Genomic DNA, 18,920 nt, shown 5'->3' with positions numbered 1-18,920 from the left:
GGCTGTACCATTTTGCTGTAGGCTTGCCACGGGGATGTACGTGTCAAGGCTCAATTCTTAAACTCGGGTGTGTGGGGAAGACTGATGTCAACTTGGAAAACAAAGATTGTACAAGTGCTCAAGAGAAGGATACATGGTTTTTACCCCCTTTTCCTCAGGTTGGGGATGTAGCTCAGTGGTAGAGCGTTCGCTTTGCATGTGAAAGGCCCCGGGTTCGATCCCCGGCATCTCCATGTTCCTTGTTTTTTCCCTGTTTCATATTTGTCTTCTTCTTACAAGCCCACCGTTCATCTTTATCAGCACCTGAAAACCAAACAATTCTCTTATATAATCCACAATAAATATATGCAAATGTACATCCATCCTGCATTTCAAACAATAACACTACTTATACGCTTGAATTTAGAAGGATTTGGCAATAGGCTACGTCTCCATCTTGACATTTCGACCTTCACAAGTACTCAGTCCATAAAAGTGCCCACCGTTCATCTTTATCAGCACCTGAAAACCAAACAATCCTCTTACATAATCCACAATAAATATATGCAAATGTACATCCATCCTTCATTTCAAACAACAACACTACTTATACGCTTGAATTTAGAAGGATTTGGCAATAGGCTACGTCTCCACCTTGACATTTCGACCTTCACAAGTACTCAGTGCATAAAAGTGCCCACCGTTCATCTTTATCAGCACCTGAAAACCAAACAATTCTCTTATATAATCCACAATAAATATATGCAAATGTACATCCATCCTGCATTTCAAACAATCACACTACTTATACGCTTGAATTTAGAAGGATTTGGCAATAAGCTACGTCTCCATCTTGACATTTCGACCTTCACAAGTACACAGTGCATAAAAGTGATCAATCTAACAAGTAGTACAATGAGAACAGCAGGTGTAGGGGATGTAGCTCAGTGGTAGAGCGTTCGCTTCGCATGTGAAAGGCCCCGGGTTCGATTCCCGGCATCTCCACATTTTTGGCCAGGGATGTCACAATGCAAACTGAGTGTGCCCCACCCGAATATGAAAGAAGCCACATTTATTGAAATCACCAGACATTGCAAGATGCCACGCTCAACAATCCTACACATTGCTGCCCATAAAGTCCTTTCTTTCTTCAAATACTCCACAGCCATACACACCCTCTTTACAGCAACTACAGCACGCTTTCTATGTTGGCTGTACCATTTTGCTGTAGGCTTGCCACGGGGATGTACGTGTCAAGGCTCAATTCTTAAACTCGGGTGTGTGGGGAAGACTGATGTCAACTTGGAAAACAAAGATTGTACAAGTGCTCAAGAGAAGGATACATGGTTTTTACCCCCTTTTCCTCAGGTTGGGGATGTAGCTCAGTGGTAGAGCGTTCGCTTTGCATGTGAAAGGCCCCGGGTTCGATCCCCGGCATCTCCATGTTCCTTGTTTTTTCCCTGTTTCATATTTGTCTTCTTCTTACAAGCCCACCGTTCATCTTTATCAGCACCTGAAAACCAAACAATTCTCTTATATAATCCACAATAAATATATGCAAATGTACATCCATCCTGCATTTCAAACAATAACACTACTTATACGCTTGAATTTAGAAGGATTTGGCAATAGGCTACGTCTCCATCTTGACATTTCGACCTTCACAAGTACTCAGTCCATAAAAGTGCCCACCGTTCATCTTTATCAGCACCTGAAAACCAAACAATCCTCTTACATAATCCACAATAAATATATGCAAATGTACATCCATCCTTCATTTCAAACAACAACACTACTTATACGCTTGAATTTAGAAGGATTTGGCAATAGGCTACGTCTCCACCTTGACATTTCGACCTTCACAAGTACTCAGTGCATAAAAGTGCCCACCGTTCATCTTTATCAGCACCTGAAAACCAAACAATTCTCTTATATAATCCACAATAAATATATGCAAATGTACATCCATCCTGCATTTCAAACAATCACACTACTTATACGCTTGAATTTAGAAGGATTTGGCAATAAGCTACGTCTCCATCTTGACATTTCGACCTTCACAAGTACACAGTGCATAAAAGTGATCAATCTAACAAGTAGTACAATGAGAACAGCAGGTGTAGGGGATGTAGCTCAGTGGTAGAGCGTTCGCTTCGCATGTGAAAGGCCCCGGGTTCGATTCCCGGCATCTCCACATTTTTGGCCAGGGATGTCACAATGCAAACTGAGTGTGCCCCACCCGAATATGAAAGAAGCCACATTTATTGAAATCACCAGACATTGCAAGATGCCACGCTCAACAATCCTACACATTGCTGCCCATAAAGTCCTTTCTTTCTTCAAATACTCCACAGCCATACACACCCTCTTTACAGCAACTACAGCACGCTTTCTATGTTGGCTGTACCATTTTGCTGTAGGCTTGCCACGGGGATGTACGTGTCAAGGCTCAATTCTTAAACTCGGGTGTGTGGGGAAGACTGATGTCAACTTGGAAAACAAAGATTGTACAAGTGCTCAAGAGAGGGATACATGGTTTTTACCCCGTTTTCCTCAGGTTGGGGATGTAGCTCAGTGGTAGAGCGTTCGCTTTGCATGTGAAAGGCCCCGGGTTCGATCCCCGGCATCTCCATGTTCCTTGTTTTTTCCCTGTTTCATATTTGTCTTCTTCTTACAAGCCCACCGTTCATCTTTATCAGCACCTGAAAACCAAACAATTCTGTTATATAATCCACAATAAATATATGCAAATGTACATCCATCCTGCATTTCAAACAATCACACTACTTATACGCTTGAATTTAGAAGGATTTGGCAATAGGCTACGTCTCCATCTTGACATTTCGACCTTCACAAGTACTCAGTGCATAAAAGTGATCAATCTAACAAGTAGTACAATGAGAACAGCAGGTGTAGTGGATGTAGCTCAGTGGTAGAGCGTTCGCTTCGCATGTGAAAGGCCCCGGGTTCGATCCCCGGCATCTCCACATTTTTGGCCAGGGATGTCACAATGCAAACTGAGTGTGCCCCACCCGAATATGAAAGAAGCCACATTTATTGAAATCACCAGACATTGCAAGATGTCACGCTCAACAATCGTACACACTGCTGCCCATAAAGTCCTTTCTTTCTTCAAATACTCCACAGCCATACACACCCTCTTTACAGCAACTACAGCACGCTTTCTATGTTGGCTGTACCATTTTGCTGTAGGCTTGCCACGGGGATGTACGTGTCAAGGCTCAATTCTTAAACTCGGGTGTGTGGGGAAGACTGATGTCAACTTGGAAAACAAAGATTGTACAAGTGCTCAAGAGAAGGATACATGGTTTTTACCCCCTTTTCCTCAGGTTGGGGATGTAGCTCAGTGGTAGAGCGTTCGCTTTGCATGTGAAAGGCCCCGGGTTCGATCCCCGGCATCTCCATATTCCTTATTTCTTCCCTGTTTTATATTTGTCTTCTTCTTACAAGCCCACCGTTCATCTTTATCAGCACCTGAAAACCAAACAATCCTCTTATATAATCCACAATAAATATATGCAAATGTACATCCATCCTGCATTTCAAACAATCACACTACTTATACGCTTGAATTTAGAAGGATTTGGCAATAGGCTACGTCTCCATCTTGACATTTCGACCTTCACAAGTACTCAGTGCATAAAAGTGATCAATCTAACAAGTAGTACAATGAGAACAGCAGGTGTAGGGGATGTAGCTCAGTGGTAGAGCGTTCGCTTCGCATGTGAAAGGCCCCGGGTTCGATCCCCGGCATCTCCACATTTTTGGCCAGGGATGTCACAATGCAAACTGAGTGTGCCCCACCCGAATATGAAAGAAGCCACATTTATTGAAATCACCAGACATTGCAAGATGTCACGCTCAACAATCGTACACACTGCTGCCCATAAAGTCCTTTCTTTCTTCAAATACTCCACAGCCATACACACCCTCTTTACAGCAACTACAGCACGCTTTCTATGTTGGCTGTACCATTTTGCTGTAGGCTTGCCACGGGGATGTACGTGTCAAGGCTCAATTCTTAAACTCGGGTGTGTGGGGAAGACTGATGTCAACTTGGAAAAGAAAGATTGTACAAGTGCTCAAGAGAAGGATACATGGTTTTTACCCCCTTTTCCTCAGGTTGGGGATGTAGCTCAGTGGTAGAGCGTTCGCTTTGCATGTGAAAGGCCCCGGGTTCGATCCCCGGCATCTCCATATTCCTTATTTCTTCCCTGTTTTATATTTGTCTTCTTCTTACAAGCCCACCGTTCATCTTTATCAGCACCTGAAAACCAAACAATCCTCTTATATAATCCACAATAAATATATGCAAATGTACATCCATCCTGCATTTCAAACAATCACACTACTTATACGCTTGAATTTAGAAGGATTTGGCAATAAGCTACGTCTCCATCTTGACATTTCGACCTTCACAAGTACTCAGTGCATAAAAGTGCCCACCGTTCATCTTTATCAGCACCTGAAAACCAAACAATTCTCTTATATAATCCACAATAAATATATGCAAATGTACATCCATCCTGCATTTCAAACAATCACACTACTTATACGCTTGAATTTAGAAGGATTTGGCAATAGGCTACGTCTCCATCTTGACATTTCGACCTTCACAAGTACTCAATGCATAAAAGTGATCAATCTAACAAGTAGTACAATGAGAACAGCAGGTGTAGGGGATGTAGCTCAGTGGTAGAGCGTTCGCTTCGCATGTGAAAGGCCCCGGGTTCGATCCCCGGCATCTCCACATTTTTGGCCAGGGATGTCACAATGCAAACTGAGCGTGCCCCACCCGAATATGAAAGAAGCCACATTTATTGAAATCACCAGACATTGCAAGATGTCACGCTCAACAATCGTACACACTGCTGCCCATAAAGTCCTTTCTTTCTTCAAATACTCCACAGCCATACACACCCTCTTTACAGCAACTACAGCACGCTTTCTATGGTGGCTGTAGCATTTTGCTGTAGGCTTGCCACGGGGATGTACGTGTCAAGGCTCAATTCTTAAACTCGGGTGTGTGGGGAAGACTGATGTCAACTTGGAAAAGAAAGATTGTACAAGTGCTCAAGAGAAGGATACATGGTTTTGACCCCCTTTTCCTCAGGTTGGGGATGTAGCTCAGTGGTAGAGCGTTCGCTTTGCATGTGAAAGGCCCCGGTTTCGATCCCCGGCATCTCCATGTTCCTTATTTTTTCCCTGTTTTATATTTGTCTTCTTCTTACAAGCCCACCGTTCATCTTTATCAGCACCTGAAAACCAAACAATCCTCTTACATAATCCACAATAAATATATGCAAATGTACATCCATCCTGCATTTCAAACAATAACACTACTTATACGCTTGAATTTAGAAGGATTTGGCAATAGGCTACGTCTCCATCTTGACATTTCGACCTTCACAAGTACTCAGTGCATAAAAGTGCCCACCGTTCATCTTTATCAGCACCTGAAAACCAAACAATTCTCTTATATAATCCACAATAAATATATGCAAATGTACATCCATCCTGCATTTCAAACAATCACACTACTTATACGCTTGAATTTAGAAGGATTTGGCAATAGACTACGTCTCCATCTTGACATTTCGACCTTCACAAGTACTCAGTGCATAAAAGTGATCAATCTAACAAGTAGTACAATGAGAACAGCAGGTGTAGGGGATGTAGCTCAGTGGTAGAGCGTTCGCTTCGCATGTGAAAGGCCCCGGGTTCGATTCCCGGCATCTCCACATTTTTGGCCAGGGATGTCACAATGCAAACTGAGTGTGCCCCACCCGAATATGAAAGAAGCCACATTTATTGAAATCACCAGACATTGCAAGATGCCACGCTCAACAATCCTACACATTGCTGCCCATAAAGTCCTTTCTTTCTTCAAATACTCCACAGCCATACACACCCTCTTTACAGCAACTACAGCACGCTTTCTATGTTGGCTGTACCATTTTGCTGTAGGCTTGCCACGGGGATGTACGTGTCAAGGCTCAATTCTTAAACTCGGGTGTGTGGGGAAGACTGATGTCAACTTGGAAAACAAAGATTGTACAAGTGCTCAAGAGAAGGATACATGGTTTTTTCCCCGTTATCCTCAGGTTGGGGATGTAGCTCATTTGCAGAGCGCTCGCTTTGCATGTGAAAGGCCCCGGGTTCGATCCCCGGCATCTCCATGTTCCTTATTTTTTCCCTGTTTTATATTTGTCTTCTTCTTACAAGCCCACCGTTCATCTTTATCAGCACCTGAAAACCAAACAATTCTCTTATATAATCCACAATAAATATATGCAAATGTACATCCATCCTGCATTTCAAACAATCACACTACTTATACGCTTGAATTTAGAAGGATTTGGCAATAGGCTACGTCTCCATCTTGACATTTCGACCTTCACAAGTACTCAGTGCATAAAAGTGATCAATCTAACAAGTAGTACAATGAGAACAGCAGGTGTAGGGGATGTAGCTCAGTGGTAGAGCGTTCGCTTCGCATGTGAAAGGCCCCGGGTTCGATCCCCGGCATCTCCACATTTTTGGCCAGGGATGTCACAATGCAAACTGAGTGTGCCCCACCCGAATATGAAAGAAGCCACATTTATTGAAATCACCAGACATTGCAAGATGTCACGCTCAACAATCGTACACACTGCTGCCCATAAAGTCCTTTCTTTCTTCAAATACTCCACAGCCATACACACCCTCTTTACAGCAACTACAGCACGCTTTCTATGTTGGCTGTACCATTTTGCTGTAGGCTTGCCACGGGGATGTACGTGTCAAGGCTCAATTCTTAAACTCGGGTGTGTGGGGAAGACTGATGTCAACTTGGAAAAGAAAGATTGTACAAGTGCTCAAGAGAAGGATACATGGTTTTTACCCCGTTTTCCTCAGGTTGGGGATGTAGCTCAGTGGTAGAGCGTTCGCTTTGCACGTGAAAGGCCCCGGGTTCGATCCCCGGCATCTCCATGTTCCTTATTTTTTCCCTGTTTTATATTTGTCTTCTTCTTACAAGCCCACCGTTCATCTTTATCAGCACCTGAAAACCAAACAATCCTCTTACATAATCCACAATAAATATATGCAAATGTACATCCATCCTTCATTTCAAACAATAACACTACTTATACGCTTGAATTTAGAAGGATTTGGCAATAGGCTACGTCTCCATCTTGACATTTCGACCTTCACAAGTACTCAGTGCATAAAAGTGCCCACCGTTCATCTTTATCAGCACCTGAAAACCAAACAATTCTCTTATATAATCCACAATAAATATATGCAAATGTACATCCATCCTGCATTTCAAACAATCACACTACTTATACGCTTGAATTTAGAAGGATTTGGCAATAGGCTACGTCTCCATCTTGACATTTCGACCTTCACAAGTACTCAGTGCATAAAAGTGATCAGTCTAACAAGTAGTACAATGAGAACAGCAGGTGTAGGGGATGTAGCTCAGTGGTAGAGCGTTCGCTTCGCATGTGAAAGGCCCCGGGTTCGATCCCCGGCATCTCCACATTTTTGGCCAGGGATGTCACAATGCAAACTGAGCGTGCCCCACCCGAATATGAAAGAAGCCACATTTATTGAAATCACCAGACATTGCAAGATGTCACGCTCAACAATCGTACACACTGCTGCCCATAAAGTCCTTTCTTTCTTCAAATACTCCACAGCCATACACACCCTCTTTACAGCAACTACAGCACGCTTTCTATGGTGGCTGTAGCATTTTGCTGTAGGCTTGCCACGGGGATGTACGTGTCAAGGCTCAATTCTTAAACTCGGGTGTGTGGGGAAGACTGATGTCAACTTGGAAAAGAAAGATTGTACAAGTGCTCAAGAGAAGGATACATGGTTTTTACCCCCTTTTCCTCAGGTTGGGGATGTAGCTCAGTGGTAGAGCGTTCGCTTTGCATGTGAAAGGCCCCGGGTTTGATCCCCGGCATCTCCATGTTCTTTATTTTTTCCCTGTTTTATATTTGTCTTCTTCTTACAAGCCCACCGTTCATCTTTATCAGCACCTGAAAACCAAACAATCCTCTTACATAATCCACAATAAATATATGCAAATGTACATCCATCCTTCATTTCAAACAATAACACTACTTATACGCTTGAATTTAGAAGGATTTGGCAATAGGCTACGTCTCCATCTTGACATTTCGACCTTCACAAGTACTCAGTGCATAAAAGTGCCCACCGTTCATCTTTATCAGCACCTGAAAACCAAACAATCCTCTTATATAATCCACAATAAATATATGCAAATGTACATCCATCCTGCATTTCAAACAATCACACTACTTATACGCTTGAATTTAGAAGGATTTGGCAATAGGCTACGTCTCCATCTTGACATTTCGACCTTCACAAGTACTCAGTGCATAAAAGTGATCAGTCTAACAAGTAGTACAATGAGAACAGCAGGTGTAGGGGATGTAGCTCAGTGGTAGAGCGTTCGCTTCGCATGTGAAAGGCCCCGGGTTCGATCCCCGGCATCTCCACATTTTTGGCCAGGGATGACACAATGCAAACTGAGTGTGCCCCACCCGAATATGAAAGAAGCCACATTTATTGAAATCACCAGACATTGCAAGATGTCACGCTCAACAATCGTACACACTGCTGCCCATAAAGTCCTTTCTTTCTTCAAATACTCCACAGCCATACACACCCTCTTTACAGCAACTACAGCACGCTTTCTATGTTGGCTGTACCATTTTGCTGTAGGCTTGCCACGGGGATGTACGTGTCAAGGCTCAATTCTTAAACTCGGGTGTGTGGGGAAGACTGATGTCAACTTGGAAAACAAAGATTGTACAAGTGCTCAAGAGAGGGATACATGGTTTTTACACCGTTTTCCTCAGGTTGGGGATGTAGCTCAGTGGTAAAGCGTTCGCTTTGCATGTGAAAGGCCCCGGGTTCGATCCCCGGCATCTCCATGTTCCTTGTTTTTTCCCTGTTTTATATTTGTCTTCTTCTTACAAGCCCATCGTTCATCTTTATCAGCACCTGAAAACCAAACAATTCTCTTATATAATCCACAATAAATATATGCAAATGTACATCCATCCTGCATTTCAAACAATCACACTACTTATACGCTTGAATTTAGAAGGATTTGGCAATAGGCTACGTCTCCATCTTGACATTTCGACCTTCACAAGTACTCAGTGCATAAAAGTGATCAATCTAACAAGTAGTACAATGAGAACAGCAGGTGTAGGGGATGTAGCTCAGTGGTAGAGCGTTCGCTTCGCATGTGAAAGGCCCCGGGTTCGATCCCCGGCATCTCCACATTTTTGGCCAGGGATGTCACAATGCAAACTGAGCGTGCCCCACCCGAATATGAAAGAAGCCACATTTATTGAAATCACCAGACATTGCCAGATGCCACGCTCAACAATCCTACACACTGCTGCCCATAAAGTCCTTTCTTTCTTCAAATACTCCACAGCCATACACACCCTCTTTACAGCAACTACAGCACGCTTTCTATGTTGGCTGTAGCATTTTGCTGTAGGCTTGCCACGGGGATGTACGTGTCAAGGCTCAATTCTTAAACTCGGGTGTGTGGGGAAGACTGATGTCAACTTGGAAAACAAAGATTGTACAAGTGCTCAAGAGAGGGATACATGGTTTTGACCCCGTTATCCTCAGGTTGGGGATGTAGCTCAGTGGTAGAGCGTTCGCTTTGCATGTGAAAGGCCCCGGGTTCGATCCCCGGCATCTCCATGTTCCTTATTTTTTCCCTGTTTTATATTTGTCTTCTTCTTACAAGCCCACCGTTCATCTTTATCAGCACCTGAAAACCAAACAATTCTCTTATATAATCCACAATAAATATATGCAAATGTACATCCATCCTGCATTTCAAACAATCACACTACTTATACGCTTGAATTTAGAAGGATTTGGCAATAGGCTACGTCTCCATCTTGACATTTCGACCTTCACAAGTACTCAGTGCATAAAAGTGATCAATCTAACAAGTAGTACAATGAGAACAGCAGGTGTAGGGGATATAGCTCAGTGGTAGAGCGTTCGCTTCGCATGTGAAAGGCCCCGGGTTCGATCCCCGGCATCTCCACATTTTTGGCCAGGGATGTCACAATGCAAACTGAGCGTGCCCCACCCGAATATGAAAGAAGCCACATTTATTGAAATCACCAGACATTGCAAGATGTCACGCTCAACAATCGTACACACTGCTGCCCATAAAGTCCTTTCTTTCTTCAAATACTCCACAGCCATACACACCCTCTTTACAGCAACTACAGCACGCTTTCTATGTTGGCTGTACCATTTTGCTGTAGGCTTGCCACGGGGATGTACGTGTCAAGGCTCAATTCTTAAACTCGGGTGTGTGGGGAAGACTGATGTCAACTTGGAAAACAAAGATTGTACAAGTGCTCAAGAGAGGGATACATGGTTTTTACCCCGTTTTCCTCAGGTTGGGGATGTAGCTCAGTGGTAGAGCGTTCGCTTTGCATGTGAAAGGCCCCGGGTTCGATCCCCGGCATCTCCATGTTCCTTATTTTTTCCCTGTTTCATATTTGTCTTCTTCTTACAAGCCCACCGTTCATCTTTATCAGCACCTGAAAACCAAACAATTCTCTTATATAATCCACAATAAATATATGCAAATGTACATCCATCCTGCATTTCAAACAATCACACTACTTATACGCTTGAATTTAGAAGGATTTGGCAATAGGCTACGTCTCCATCTTGACATTTCGACCTTCACAAGTACTCAGTGCATAAAAGTGATCAATCTAACAAGTAGTGCAATGAGAACAGCAGGTGTAGGGGATGTAGCTCAGTGGTAGAGCGTTCGCTTCGCATGTGAAAGGCCCCGGGTTCGATCCCCGGCATCTCCACATTTTTGGCCAGGGATGTCACAATGCAAACTGAGTGTGCCCCACCCAAATATGAAAGAAGCCACATTTATTGAAATCACCAGACATTGCAAGATGTCACGCTCAACAATCGTACACACTGCTGCCCATAAAGTCCTTTCTTTCTTCAAATACTCCACAGCCATACACACCCTCTTTACAGCAACTACAGCACGCTTTCTATGTTGGCTGTACCATTTTGCTGTAGGCTTGCCACGGGGATGTACGTGTCAAGGCTCAATTCTTAAACTCGGGTGTGTGGGGAAGACTGATGTCAACTTGGAAAACAAAGATTGTACAAGTGCTCAAGAGAAGGATACATGGTTTTGACCCCGTTTTCCTCAGGTTGGGGATGTAGCTCAGTGGCAGAGCGTTCGCTTTGCATGTGAAAGGCCCCGGGTTCGATCCCCGGCATCTCCATGTTCCTTATTTTTTCCCTGTTTTATATTTGTCTTCTTCTTACAAGCCCACCGTTCATCTTTATCAGCACCTGAAAACCAAACAATCCTCTTACATAATCCACAATAAATATATGCAAATGTACATCCATCCTGCATTTCAAACAATAACACTACTTATACGCTTGAATTTAGAAGGATTTGGCAATAGGCTACGTCTCCATCTTGACATTTCGACCTTCACAAGTACTCAGTGCATAAAAGTGCCCACCGTTCATCTTTATCAGCACCTGAAAACCAAACAATTCTCTTATATAATCCACAATAAATATATGCAAATGTACATCCATCCTGCATTTCAAACAATCACACTACTTATACGCTTGAATTTAGAAGGATTTGGCAATAGGCTACGTCTCCATCTTGACATTTCGACCTTCACAAGTACTCAGTGCATAAAAGTGATCAATCTAACAAGTAGTGCAATGAGAACAGCAGGTGTAGGGGATGTAGCTCAGTTGTAGAGCGTTCGCTTCGCATGTGAAAGGCCCCGGGTTCGATCCCCGGCATCTCCACATTTTTGGCCAGGGATGACACAATGCAAACTGAGTGTGCCCCACCCGAATATGAAAGAAGCCACATTTATTGAAATCACCAGACATTGCAAGATGTCACGCTCAACAATCGTACACACTGCTGCCCATAAAGTCCTTTCTTTCTTCAAATACTCCACAGCCATACACACCCTCTTTACAGCAACTACAGCACGCTTTCTATGTTGGCTGTACCATTTTGCTGTAGGCTTGCCACGGGGATGTACGTGTCAAGGCTCAATTCTTAAACTCGGGTGTGTGGGGAAGACTGATGTCAACTTGGAAAACAAAGATTGTACAAGTGCTCAAGAGAGGGATACATGGTTTTTACACCGTTTTCCTCAGGTTGGGGATGTAGCTCAGTGGTAAAGCGTTCGCTTTGCATGTGAAAGGCCCCGGGTTCGATCCCCGGCATCTCCATGTTCCTTGTTTTTTCCCTGTTTTATATTTGTCTTCTTCTTACAAGCCCATCGTTCATCTTTATCAGCACCTGAAAACCAAACAATTCTCTTATATAATCCACAATAAATATATGCAAATGTACATCCATCCTGCATTTCAAACAATCACACTACTTATACGCTTGAATTTAGAAGGATTTGGCAATAGGCTACGTCTCCATCTTGACATTTCGACCTTCACAAGTACTCAGTGCATAAAAGTGATCAATCTAACAAGTAGTACAATGAGAACAGCAGGTGTAGGGGATGTAGCTCAGTGGTAGAGCGTTCGCTTCGCATGTGAAAGGCCCCGGGTTCGATCCCCGGCATCTCCACATTTTTGGCCAGGGATGTCACAATGCAAACTGAGCGTGCCCCACCCGAATATGAAAGAAGCCACATTTATTGAAATCACCAGACATTGCCAGATGCCACGCTCAACAATCCTACACACTGCTGCCCATAAAGTCCTTTCTTTCTTCAAATACTCCACAGCCATACACACCCTCTTTACAGCAACTACAGCACGCTTTCTATGTTGGCTGTAGCATTTTGCTGTAGGCTTGCCACGGGGATGTACGTGTCAAGGCTCAATTCTTAAACTCGGGTGTGTGGGGAAGACTGATGTCAACTTGGAAAACAAAGATTGTACAAGTGCTCAAGAGAGGGATACATGGTTTTTACCCCGTTATCCTCAGGTTGGGGATGTAGCTCAGTGGTAAAGCGTTCGCTTTGCATGTGAAAGGCCCCGGGTTCGATCCCCGGCATCTCCATGTTCTTTATTTTTTCCCTGTTTTATATTTGTCTTCTTCTTACAAGCCCACCGTTCATCTTTATCAGCACCTGAAAACCAAACAATTCTCTTATATAATCCACAATAAATATATGCAAATGTACATCCATCCTGCATTTCAAACAATCACACTACTTATACGCTTGAATTTAGAAGGATTTGGCAATAGGCTACGTCTCCATCTTGACATTTCGACCTTCACAAGTACTCAGTGCATAAAAGTGATCAATCTAACAAGTAGTACAATGAGAACAGCAGGTGTAGGGGATATAGCTCAGTGGTAGAGCGTTCGCTTCGCATGTGAAAGGCCCCGGGTTCGATCCCCGGCATCTCCACATTTTTGGCCAGGGATGTCACAATGCAAACTGAGCGTGCCCCACCCGAATATGAAAGAAGCCACATTTATTGAAATCACCAGACATTGCAAGATGTCACGCTCAACAATCGTACACACTGCTGCCCATAAAGTCCTTTCTTTCTTCAAATACTCCACAGCCATACACACCCTCTTTACAGCAACTACAGCACGCTTTCTATGTTGGCTGTACCATTTTGCTGTAGGCTTGCCACGGGGATGTACGTGTCAAGGCTCAATTCTTAAACTCGGGTGTGTGGGGAAGACTGATGTCAACTTGGAAAACAAAGATTGTACAAGTGCTCAAGAGAGGGATACATGGTTTTTACCCCGTTTTCCTCAGGTTGGGGATGTAGCTCAGTGGTAGAGCGTTCGCTTTGCATGTGAAAGGCCCCGGGTTCGATCCCCGGCATCTCCATGTTCCTTATTTTTTCCCTGTTTCATATTTGTCTTCTTCTTACAAGCCCACCGTTCATCTTTATCAGCACCTGAAAACCAAACAATTCTCTTATATAATCCACAATAAATATATGCAAATGTACATCCATCCTGCATTTCAAACAATCACACTACTTATACGCTTGAATTTAGAAGGATTTGGCAATAGGCTACGTCTCCATCTTGACATTTCGACCTTCACAAGTACTCAGTGCATAAAAGTGATCAATCTAACAAGTAGTGCAATGAGAACAGCAGGTGTAGGGGATGTAGCTCAGTGGTAGAGCGTTCGCTTCGCATGTGAAAGGCCCCGGGTTCGATCCCCGGCATCTCCACATTTTTGGCCAGGGATGTCACAATGCAAACTGAGTGTGCCCCACCCGAATATGAAAGAAGCCACATTTATTGAAATCACCAGACATTGCAAGATGTCACGCTCAACAATCGTACACACTGCTGCCCATAAAGTCCTTTCTTTCTTCAAATACTCCACAGCCATACACACCCTCTTTACAGCAACTACAGCACGCTTTCTATGTTGGCTGTACCATTTTGCTGTAGGCTTGCCACGGGGATGTACGTGTCAAGGCTCAATTCTTAAACTCGGGTGTGTGGGGAAGACTGATGTCAACTTGGAAAACAAAGATTGTACAAGTGCTCAAGAGAAGGATACATGGTTTTGACCCCGTTTTCCTCAGGTTGGGGATGTAGCTCAGTGGCAGAGCGTTCGCTTTGCATGTGAAAGGCCCCGTGTTCGATCCCCGGCATCTCCATGTTCCTTATTTTTTCCCTGTTTTATATTTGTCTTCTTCTTACAAGCCCACCGTTCATCTTTATCAGCACCTGAAAACCAAACAATCCTCTTACATAATCCACAATAAATATATGCAAATGTACATCCATCCTGCATTTCAAACAATAACACTACTTATACGCTTGAATTTAGAAGGATTTGGCAATAGGCTACGTCTCCATCTTGACATTTCGACCTTCACAAGTACTCAGTGCATAAAAGTGCCCACCGTTCATCTTTATCAGCACCTGAAAACCAAACAATTCTCTTATATAATCCACAATAAATATATGCAAATGTACATCCATCCTGCATTTCAAACAATCACACTACTTATACGCTTGAATTTAGAAGGATTTGGCAATAGGCTACGTCTCCATCTTGACATTTCGACCTTCACAAGTACTCAGTGCATAAAAGTGATCAATCTAACAAGTAGTGCAATGAGAACAGCAGGTGTAGGGGATGTAGCTCAGTGGTAGAGCGTTCGCTTCGCATGTGAAAGACCCCGGGTTCGATCCCCGGCATCTCCACATTTTTGGCCAGGGATGTCACAATGCAAACTGAGTGTGCCCCACCCAAATATGAAAGAAGCCACATTTATTGAAATCACCAGACATTGCAAGATGTCACGCTCAACAATCGTACACACTGCTGCCCATAAAGTCCTTTCTTTCTTCAAATACTCCACAGCCATACACACCCTCTTTACAGCAACTACAGCACGCTTTCTATGTTGGCTGTACCATTTTGCTGTAGGCTTGCCACGGGGATGTACGTGTCAAGGCTCAATTCTTAAACTCGGGTGTGTGGGGAAGACTGATGTCAACTTGGAAAACAAAGATTGTACAAGTGCTCAAGAGAAGGATACATGGTTTTGACCCCGTTTTCCTCAGGTTGGGGATGTAGCTCAGTGGCAGAGCGTTCGCTTTGCATGTGAAAGGCCCCGGGTTCGATCCCCGGCATCTCCATGTTCCTTATTTTTTCCCTGTTTTATATTTGTCTCTTTCTTACAAGCCCACCGTTCATCTTTATCAGCACCTGAAAACCAAACAATCCTCTTACATAATCCACAATAAATATATGCAAATGTACATCCATCCTGCATTTCAAACAATCACACTACTTATACGCTTGAATTTAGAAGGATTTGGCAATAGGCTACGTCTCCATCTTGACATTTCGACCTTCACAAGTACTCAGTGCATAAAAGTGCCCACCGTTCATCTTTATCAGCACCTGAAAACCAAACAATTCTCTTATATAATCCACAATAAATATATGCAAATGTACATCCATCCTGCATTTCAAACAATCACACTACTTATACGCTTGAATTTAGAAGGATTTGGCAATAGGCTACGTCTCCATCTTGACATTTCGACCTTCACAAGTACTCAGTGCATAAAAGTGATCAATCTAACAAGTAGTGCAATGAGAACAGCAGGTGTAGGGGATGTAGCTCAGTGGTAGAGCGTTCGCTTCGCATGTGAAAGGCCCCGGGTTCGATCCCCGGCATCTCCACATTTTTGGCCAGGGATGTCACAATGCAAACTGAGTGTGCCCCACCCGAATATGAAAGAAGCCACATTTATTGAAATCACCAGACATTGCAAGATGTCACGCTCAACAATCGTACACACTGCTGCCCATAAAGTCCTTTCTTTCTTCAAATACTCCACAGCCATACACACCCTCTTTACAGCAACTACAGCACGCTTTCTATGTTGGCTGTACCATTTTGCTGTAGGCTTGCCACGGGGATGTACGTGTCAAGGCTCAATTCTTAAACTCGGGTGTGTGGGGAAGACTGATGTCAACTTGGAAAACAAAGATTGTACAAGTGCTCAAGAGAAGGATACATGGTTTTGACCCCGTTTTCCTCAGGTTGGGGATGTAGCTCAGTGGCAGAGCGTTCGCTTTGCATGTGAAAGGCCCCGTGTTCGATCCCCGGCATCTCCATGTTCCTTATTTTTTCCCTGTTTTATATTTGTCTTCTTCTTACAAGCCCACCGTTCATCTTTATCAGCACCTGAAAACCAAACAATCCTCTTACATAATCCACAATAAATATATGCAAATGTACATCCATCCTGCATTTCAAACAATAACACTACTTATACGCTTGAATTTAGAAGGATTTGGCAATAGGCTACGTCTCCATCTTGACATTTCGACCTTCACAAGTACTCAGTGCATAAAAGTGCCCACCGTTCATCTTTATCAGCACCTGAAAACCAAACAATTCTCTTATATAATCCACAATAAATATATGCAAATGTACATCCATCCTGCATTTCAAACAATCACACTACTTATACGCTTGAATTTAGAAGGATTTGGCAATAGGCTACGTCTCCATCTTGACATTTCGACCTTCACAAGTACTCAGTGCATAAAAGTGATCAATCTAACAAGTAGTGCAATGAGAACAGCAGGTGTAGGGGATGTAGCTCAGTGGTAGAGCGTTCGCTTCGCATGTGAAAGACCCCGGGTTCGATCCCCGGCATCTCCACATTTTTGGCCAGGGATGTCACAATGCAAACTGAGTGTGCCCCACCCAAATATGAAAGAAGCCACATTTATTGAAATCACCAGACATTGCAAGATGTCACGCTCAACAATCGTACACACTGCTGCCCATAAAGTCCTTTCTTTCTTCAAATACTCCACAGCCATACACACCCTCTTTACAGCAACTACAGCACGCTTTCTATGTTGGCTGTACCATTTTGCTGTAGGCTTGCCACGGGGATGTACGTGTCAAGGCTCAATTCTTAAACTCGGGTGTGTGGGGAAGACTGATGTCAACTTGGAAAACAAAGATTGTACAAGTGCTCAAGAGAAGGATACATGGTTTTGACCCCGTTTTCCTCAGGTTGGGGATGTAGCTCAGTGGCAGAGCGTTCGCTTTGCATGTGAAAGGCCCCGGGTTCGATCCCCGGCATCTCCATGTTCCTTATTTTTTCCCTGTTTTATATTTGTCTTTTTCTTACAAGCCCACCGTTCATCTTTATCAGCACCTGAAAACCAAACAATCCTCTTACATAATCCACAATAAATATATGCAAATGTACATCCATCCTGCATTTCAAACAATCACACTACTTATACGCTTGAATTTAGAAGGATTTGGCAATAGGCTACGTCTCCATCTTGACATTTCGACCTTCACAAGTACTCAGTGCATAAAAGTGCCCACCGTTCATCTTTATCAGCACCTGAAAACCAAACAATTCTCTTATATAATCCACAATAAATATATGCAAATGTACATCCATCCTGCATTTCAAACAATCACACTACTTATACGCTTGAATTTAGAAGGATTTGGCAATAGGCTACGTCTCCATCTTGACATTTCGACCTTCACAAGTACTCAGTGCATAAAAGTGATCAATCTAACAAGTAGTGCAATGAGAACAGCAGGTGTAGGGGATGTAGCTCAGTGGTAGAGCGTTCGCTTCGCATGTGAAAGGCCCCGGGTTCGATCCCCGGCATCTCCACATTTTTGGCCAGGGATGTCACAATGCAAACTGAGTGTGCCCCACCCGAATATGAAAGAAGCCACATTTATTGAAATCACCAGACATTGCAAGATGTCACGCTCAACAATCCTACACACTGCTGCCCATAAAGTCCTTTCTTTCTTCAAATACTCCACAGCCATACACACCCTCTTTACAGCAACTACAGCACGCTTTCTATGTTGGCTGTACCATTTTGCTGTAGGCTTGCCACGGGGATGTACGTGTCAAGGCTCAATTCTTAAACTCGGGTGTGTGGGGAAGACTGATGTCAACTTGGAAAACAAAGATTGTACAAGTGCTCAAGAGAAGGATACATGGTTTTGACCCCGTTTTCCTCAGGTTGGGGATGTAGCTCAGTGGCAGAGCGTTCGCTTTGCATGTGAAAGGCCCCGGGTTCGATCCCCGGCATCTCCATGTTCCTTATTTTTTCCCTGTTTTATATTTGTCTTTTTCTTACAAGCCCACCGTTCATCTTTATCAGCACCTGAAAACCAAACAATCCTCTTACATAATCCACAATAAATATATGCAAATGTACATCCATCCTGCATTTCAAACAATCACACTACTTATACGCTTGAATTTAGAAGGATTTGGCAATAGGCTACGTCTCCATCTTGACATTTCGACCTTCACAAGTACTCAGTGCATAAAAGTGCCCACCGTT

General features: G+C 43.4%; 40 non-coding genes across 40 annotated transcripts; all 40 read left to right on the top strand.

The window, feature by feature from the left end:
* Positions 1–161: 161 nt before the first annotated feature.
* On the top strand, positions 162–233 carry Trnaa-ugc (transfer RNA alanine (anticodon UGC)). The gene has a single exon. It is a non-coding gene; the product is annotated as a tRNA-Ala (tRNA).
* Positions 234–912: 679 nt separating this feature from the next.
* On the top strand, positions 913–984 carry Trnaa-cgc (transfer RNA alanine (anticodon CGC)). The gene has a single exon. It is a non-coding gene; the product is annotated as a tRNA-Ala (tRNA).
* A 366-nt stretch (positions 985–1,350) lies between these two features.
* Trnaa-ugc (transfer RNA alanine (anticodon UGC)) lies at positions 1,351–1,422 on the top strand. Its single transcript has one exon. It is a non-coding gene; the product is annotated as a tRNA-Ala (tRNA).
* Positions 1,423–2,101: 679 nt separating this feature from the next.
* Trnaa-cgc (transfer RNA alanine (anticodon CGC)) lies at positions 2,102–2,173 on the top strand. Its single transcript has one exon. It is a non-coding gene; the product is annotated as a tRNA-Ala (tRNA).
* A 366-nt stretch (positions 2,174–2,539) lies between these two features.
* On the top strand, positions 2,540–2,611 carry Trnaa-ugc (transfer RNA alanine (anticodon UGC)). Its single transcript has one exon. It is a non-coding gene; the product is annotated as a tRNA-Ala (tRNA).
* A 283-nt stretch (positions 2,612–2,894) lies between these two features.
* Trnaa-cgc (transfer RNA alanine (anticodon CGC)) lies at positions 2,895–2,966 on the top strand. The gene has a single exon. It is a non-coding gene; the product is annotated as a tRNA-Ala (tRNA).
* A 366-nt stretch (positions 2,967–3,332) lies between these two features.
* On the top strand, positions 3,333–3,404 carry Trnaa-ugc (transfer RNA alanine (anticodon UGC)). Its single transcript has one exon. It is a non-coding gene; the product is annotated as a tRNA-Ala (tRNA).
* A 283-nt stretch (positions 3,405–3,687) lies between these two features.
* Positions 3,688–3,759, top strand: Trnaa-cgc (transfer RNA alanine (anticodon CGC)). Its single transcript has one exon. It is a non-coding gene; the product is annotated as a tRNA-Ala (tRNA).
* A 366-nt stretch (positions 3,760–4,125) lies between these two features.
* Trnaa-ugc (transfer RNA alanine (anticodon UGC)) lies at positions 4,126–4,197 on the top strand. Its single transcript has one exon. It is a non-coding gene; the product is annotated as a tRNA-Ala (tRNA).
* A 481-nt stretch (positions 4,198–4,678) lies between these two features.
* Positions 4,679–4,750, top strand: Trnaa-cgc (transfer RNA alanine (anticodon CGC)). The gene has a single exon. It is a non-coding gene; the product is annotated as a tRNA-Ala (tRNA).
* Positions 4,751–5,116: 366 nt separating this feature from the next.
* Trnaa-ugc (transfer RNA alanine (anticodon UGC)) lies at positions 5,117–5,188 on the top strand. The gene has a single exon. It is a non-coding gene; the product is annotated as a tRNA-Ala (tRNA).
* A 481-nt stretch (positions 5,189–5,669) lies between these two features.
* Positions 5,670–5,741, top strand: Trnaa-cgc (transfer RNA alanine (anticodon CGC)). Its single transcript has one exon. It is a non-coding gene; the product is annotated as a tRNA-Ala (tRNA).
* A 721-nt stretch (positions 5,742–6,462) lies between these two features.
* Trnaa-cgc (transfer RNA alanine (anticodon CGC)) lies at positions 6,463–6,534 on the top strand. Its single transcript has one exon. It is a non-coding gene; the product is annotated as a tRNA-Ala (tRNA).
* Positions 6,535–6,900: 366 nt separating this feature from the next.
* Trnaa-ugc (transfer RNA alanine (anticodon UGC)) lies at positions 6,901–6,972 on the top strand. The gene has a single exon. It is a non-coding gene; the product is annotated as a tRNA-Ala (tRNA).
* A 481-nt stretch (positions 6,973–7,453) lies between these two features.
* On the top strand, positions 7,454–7,525 carry Trnaa-cgc (transfer RNA alanine (anticodon CGC)). The gene has a single exon. It is a non-coding gene; the product is annotated as a tRNA-Ala (tRNA).
* Positions 7,526–7,891: 366 nt separating this feature from the next.
* On the top strand, positions 7,892–7,963 carry Trnaa-ugc (transfer RNA alanine (anticodon UGC)). Its single transcript has one exon. It is a non-coding gene; the product is annotated as a tRNA-Ala (tRNA).
* A 481-nt stretch (positions 7,964–8,444) lies between these two features.
* On the top strand, positions 8,445–8,516 carry Trnaa-cgc (transfer RNA alanine (anticodon CGC)). The gene has a single exon. It is a non-coding gene; the product is annotated as a tRNA-Ala (tRNA).
* A 366-nt stretch (positions 8,517–8,882) lies between these two features.
* On the top strand, positions 8,883–8,954 carry Trnaa-ugc (transfer RNA alanine (anticodon UGC)). The gene has a single exon. It is a non-coding gene; the product is annotated as a tRNA-Ala (tRNA).
* A 283-nt stretch (positions 8,955–9,237) lies between these two features.
* Positions 9,238–9,309, top strand: Trnaa-cgc (transfer RNA alanine (anticodon CGC)). The gene has a single exon. It is a non-coding gene; the product is annotated as a tRNA-Ala (tRNA).
* Positions 9,310–9,675: 366 nt separating this feature from the next.
* On the top strand, positions 9,676–9,747 carry Trnaa-ugc (transfer RNA alanine (anticodon UGC)). Its single transcript has one exon. It is a non-coding gene; the product is annotated as a tRNA-Ala (tRNA).
* Positions 9,748–10,030: 283 nt separating this feature from the next.
* On the top strand, positions 10,031–10,102 carry Trnaa-cgc (transfer RNA alanine (anticodon CGC)). Its single transcript has one exon. It is a non-coding gene; the product is annotated as a tRNA-Ala (tRNA).
* Positions 10,103–10,468: 366 nt separating this feature from the next.
* Positions 10,469–10,540, top strand: Trnaa-ugc (transfer RNA alanine (anticodon UGC)). The gene has a single exon. It is a non-coding gene; the product is annotated as a tRNA-Ala (tRNA).
* A 283-nt stretch (positions 10,541–10,823) lies between these two features.
* Positions 10,824–10,895, top strand: Trnaa-cgc (transfer RNA alanine (anticodon CGC)). Its single transcript has one exon. It is a non-coding gene; the product is annotated as a tRNA-Ala (tRNA).
* A 366-nt stretch (positions 10,896–11,261) lies between these two features.
* Trnaa-ugc (transfer RNA alanine (anticodon UGC)) lies at positions 11,262–11,333 on the top strand. The gene has a single exon. It is a non-coding gene; the product is annotated as a tRNA-Ala (tRNA).
* A 481-nt stretch (positions 11,334–11,814) lies between these two features.
* On the top strand, positions 11,815–11,886 carry Trnaa-cgc (transfer RNA alanine (anticodon CGC)). The gene has a single exon. It is a non-coding gene; the product is annotated as a tRNA-Ala (tRNA).
* Positions 11,887–12,252: 366 nt separating this feature from the next.
* Trnaa-ugc (transfer RNA alanine (anticodon UGC)) lies at positions 12,253–12,324 on the top strand. Its single transcript has one exon. It is a non-coding gene; the product is annotated as a tRNA-Ala (tRNA).
* Positions 12,325–12,607: 283 nt separating this feature from the next.
* Positions 12,608–12,679, top strand: Trnaa-cgc (transfer RNA alanine (anticodon CGC)). The gene has a single exon. It is a non-coding gene; the product is annotated as a tRNA-Ala (tRNA).
* Positions 12,680–13,045: 366 nt separating this feature from the next.
* On the top strand, positions 13,046–13,117 carry Trnaa-ugc (transfer RNA alanine (anticodon UGC)). Its single transcript has one exon. It is a non-coding gene; the product is annotated as a tRNA-Ala (tRNA).
* A 283-nt stretch (positions 13,118–13,400) lies between these two features.
* Trnaa-cgc (transfer RNA alanine (anticodon CGC)) lies at positions 13,401–13,472 on the top strand. The gene has a single exon. It is a non-coding gene; the product is annotated as a tRNA-Ala (tRNA).
* A 366-nt stretch (positions 13,473–13,838) lies between these two features.
* Trnaa-ugc (transfer RNA alanine (anticodon UGC)) lies at positions 13,839–13,910 on the top strand. Its single transcript has one exon. It is a non-coding gene; the product is annotated as a tRNA-Ala (tRNA).
* A 283-nt stretch (positions 13,911–14,193) lies between these two features.
* On the top strand, positions 14,194–14,265 carry Trnaa-cgc (transfer RNA alanine (anticodon CGC)). The gene has a single exon. It is a non-coding gene; the product is annotated as a tRNA-Ala (tRNA).
* Positions 14,266–14,631: 366 nt separating this feature from the next.
* On the top strand, positions 14,632–14,703 carry Trnaa-ugc (transfer RNA alanine (anticodon UGC)). The gene has a single exon. It is a non-coding gene; the product is annotated as a tRNA-Ala (tRNA).
* A 481-nt stretch (positions 14,704–15,184) lies between these two features.
* On the top strand, positions 15,185–15,256 carry Trnaa-cgc (transfer RNA alanine (anticodon CGC)). The gene has a single exon. It is a non-coding gene; the product is annotated as a tRNA-Ala (tRNA).
* Positions 15,257–15,622: 366 nt separating this feature from the next.
* On the top strand, positions 15,623–15,694 carry Trnaa-ugc (transfer RNA alanine (anticodon UGC)). The gene has a single exon. It is a non-coding gene; the product is annotated as a tRNA-Ala (tRNA).
* A 481-nt stretch (positions 15,695–16,175) lies between these two features.
* Trnaa-cgc (transfer RNA alanine (anticodon CGC)) lies at positions 16,176–16,247 on the top strand. Its single transcript has one exon. It is a non-coding gene; the product is annotated as a tRNA-Ala (tRNA).
* A 366-nt stretch (positions 16,248–16,613) lies between these two features.
* Positions 16,614–16,685, top strand: Trnaa-ugc (transfer RNA alanine (anticodon UGC)). The gene has a single exon. It is a non-coding gene; the product is annotated as a tRNA-Ala (tRNA).
* Positions 16,686–17,166: 481 nt separating this feature from the next.
* On the top strand, positions 17,167–17,238 carry Trnaa-cgc (transfer RNA alanine (anticodon CGC)). The gene has a single exon. It is a non-coding gene; the product is annotated as a tRNA-Ala (tRNA).
* Positions 17,239–17,604: 366 nt separating this feature from the next.
* On the top strand, positions 17,605–17,676 carry Trnaa-ugc (transfer RNA alanine (anticodon UGC)). The gene has a single exon. It is a non-coding gene; the product is annotated as a tRNA-Ala (tRNA).
* A 481-nt stretch (positions 17,677–18,157) lies between these two features.
* Positions 18,158–18,229, top strand: Trnaa-cgc (transfer RNA alanine (anticodon CGC)). Its single transcript has one exon. It is a non-coding gene; the product is annotated as a tRNA-Ala (tRNA).
* A 366-nt stretch (positions 18,230–18,595) lies between these two features.
* Trnaa-ugc (transfer RNA alanine (anticodon UGC)) lies at positions 18,596–18,667 on the top strand. Its single transcript has one exon. It is a non-coding gene; the product is annotated as a tRNA-Ala (tRNA).
* The last annotated feature ends 253 nt before the right edge of the window (positions 18,668–18,920 follow it).

Source organism: Haliotis asinina, chromosome 15 (genome assembly GCF_037392515.1).
Source record: "Haliotis asinina isolate JCU_RB_2024 chromosome 15, JCU_Hal_asi_v2, whole genome shotgun sequence".
NCBI classification, from domain to species: Eukaryota; Metazoa; Mollusca; class Gastropoda; order Lepetellida; family Haliotidae; genus Haliotis; species Haliotis asinina.
The sequence above is the reverse complement of the archived record's forward strand: the minus strand, read 5'-3'. Positions and strand labels throughout refer to the sequence as shown.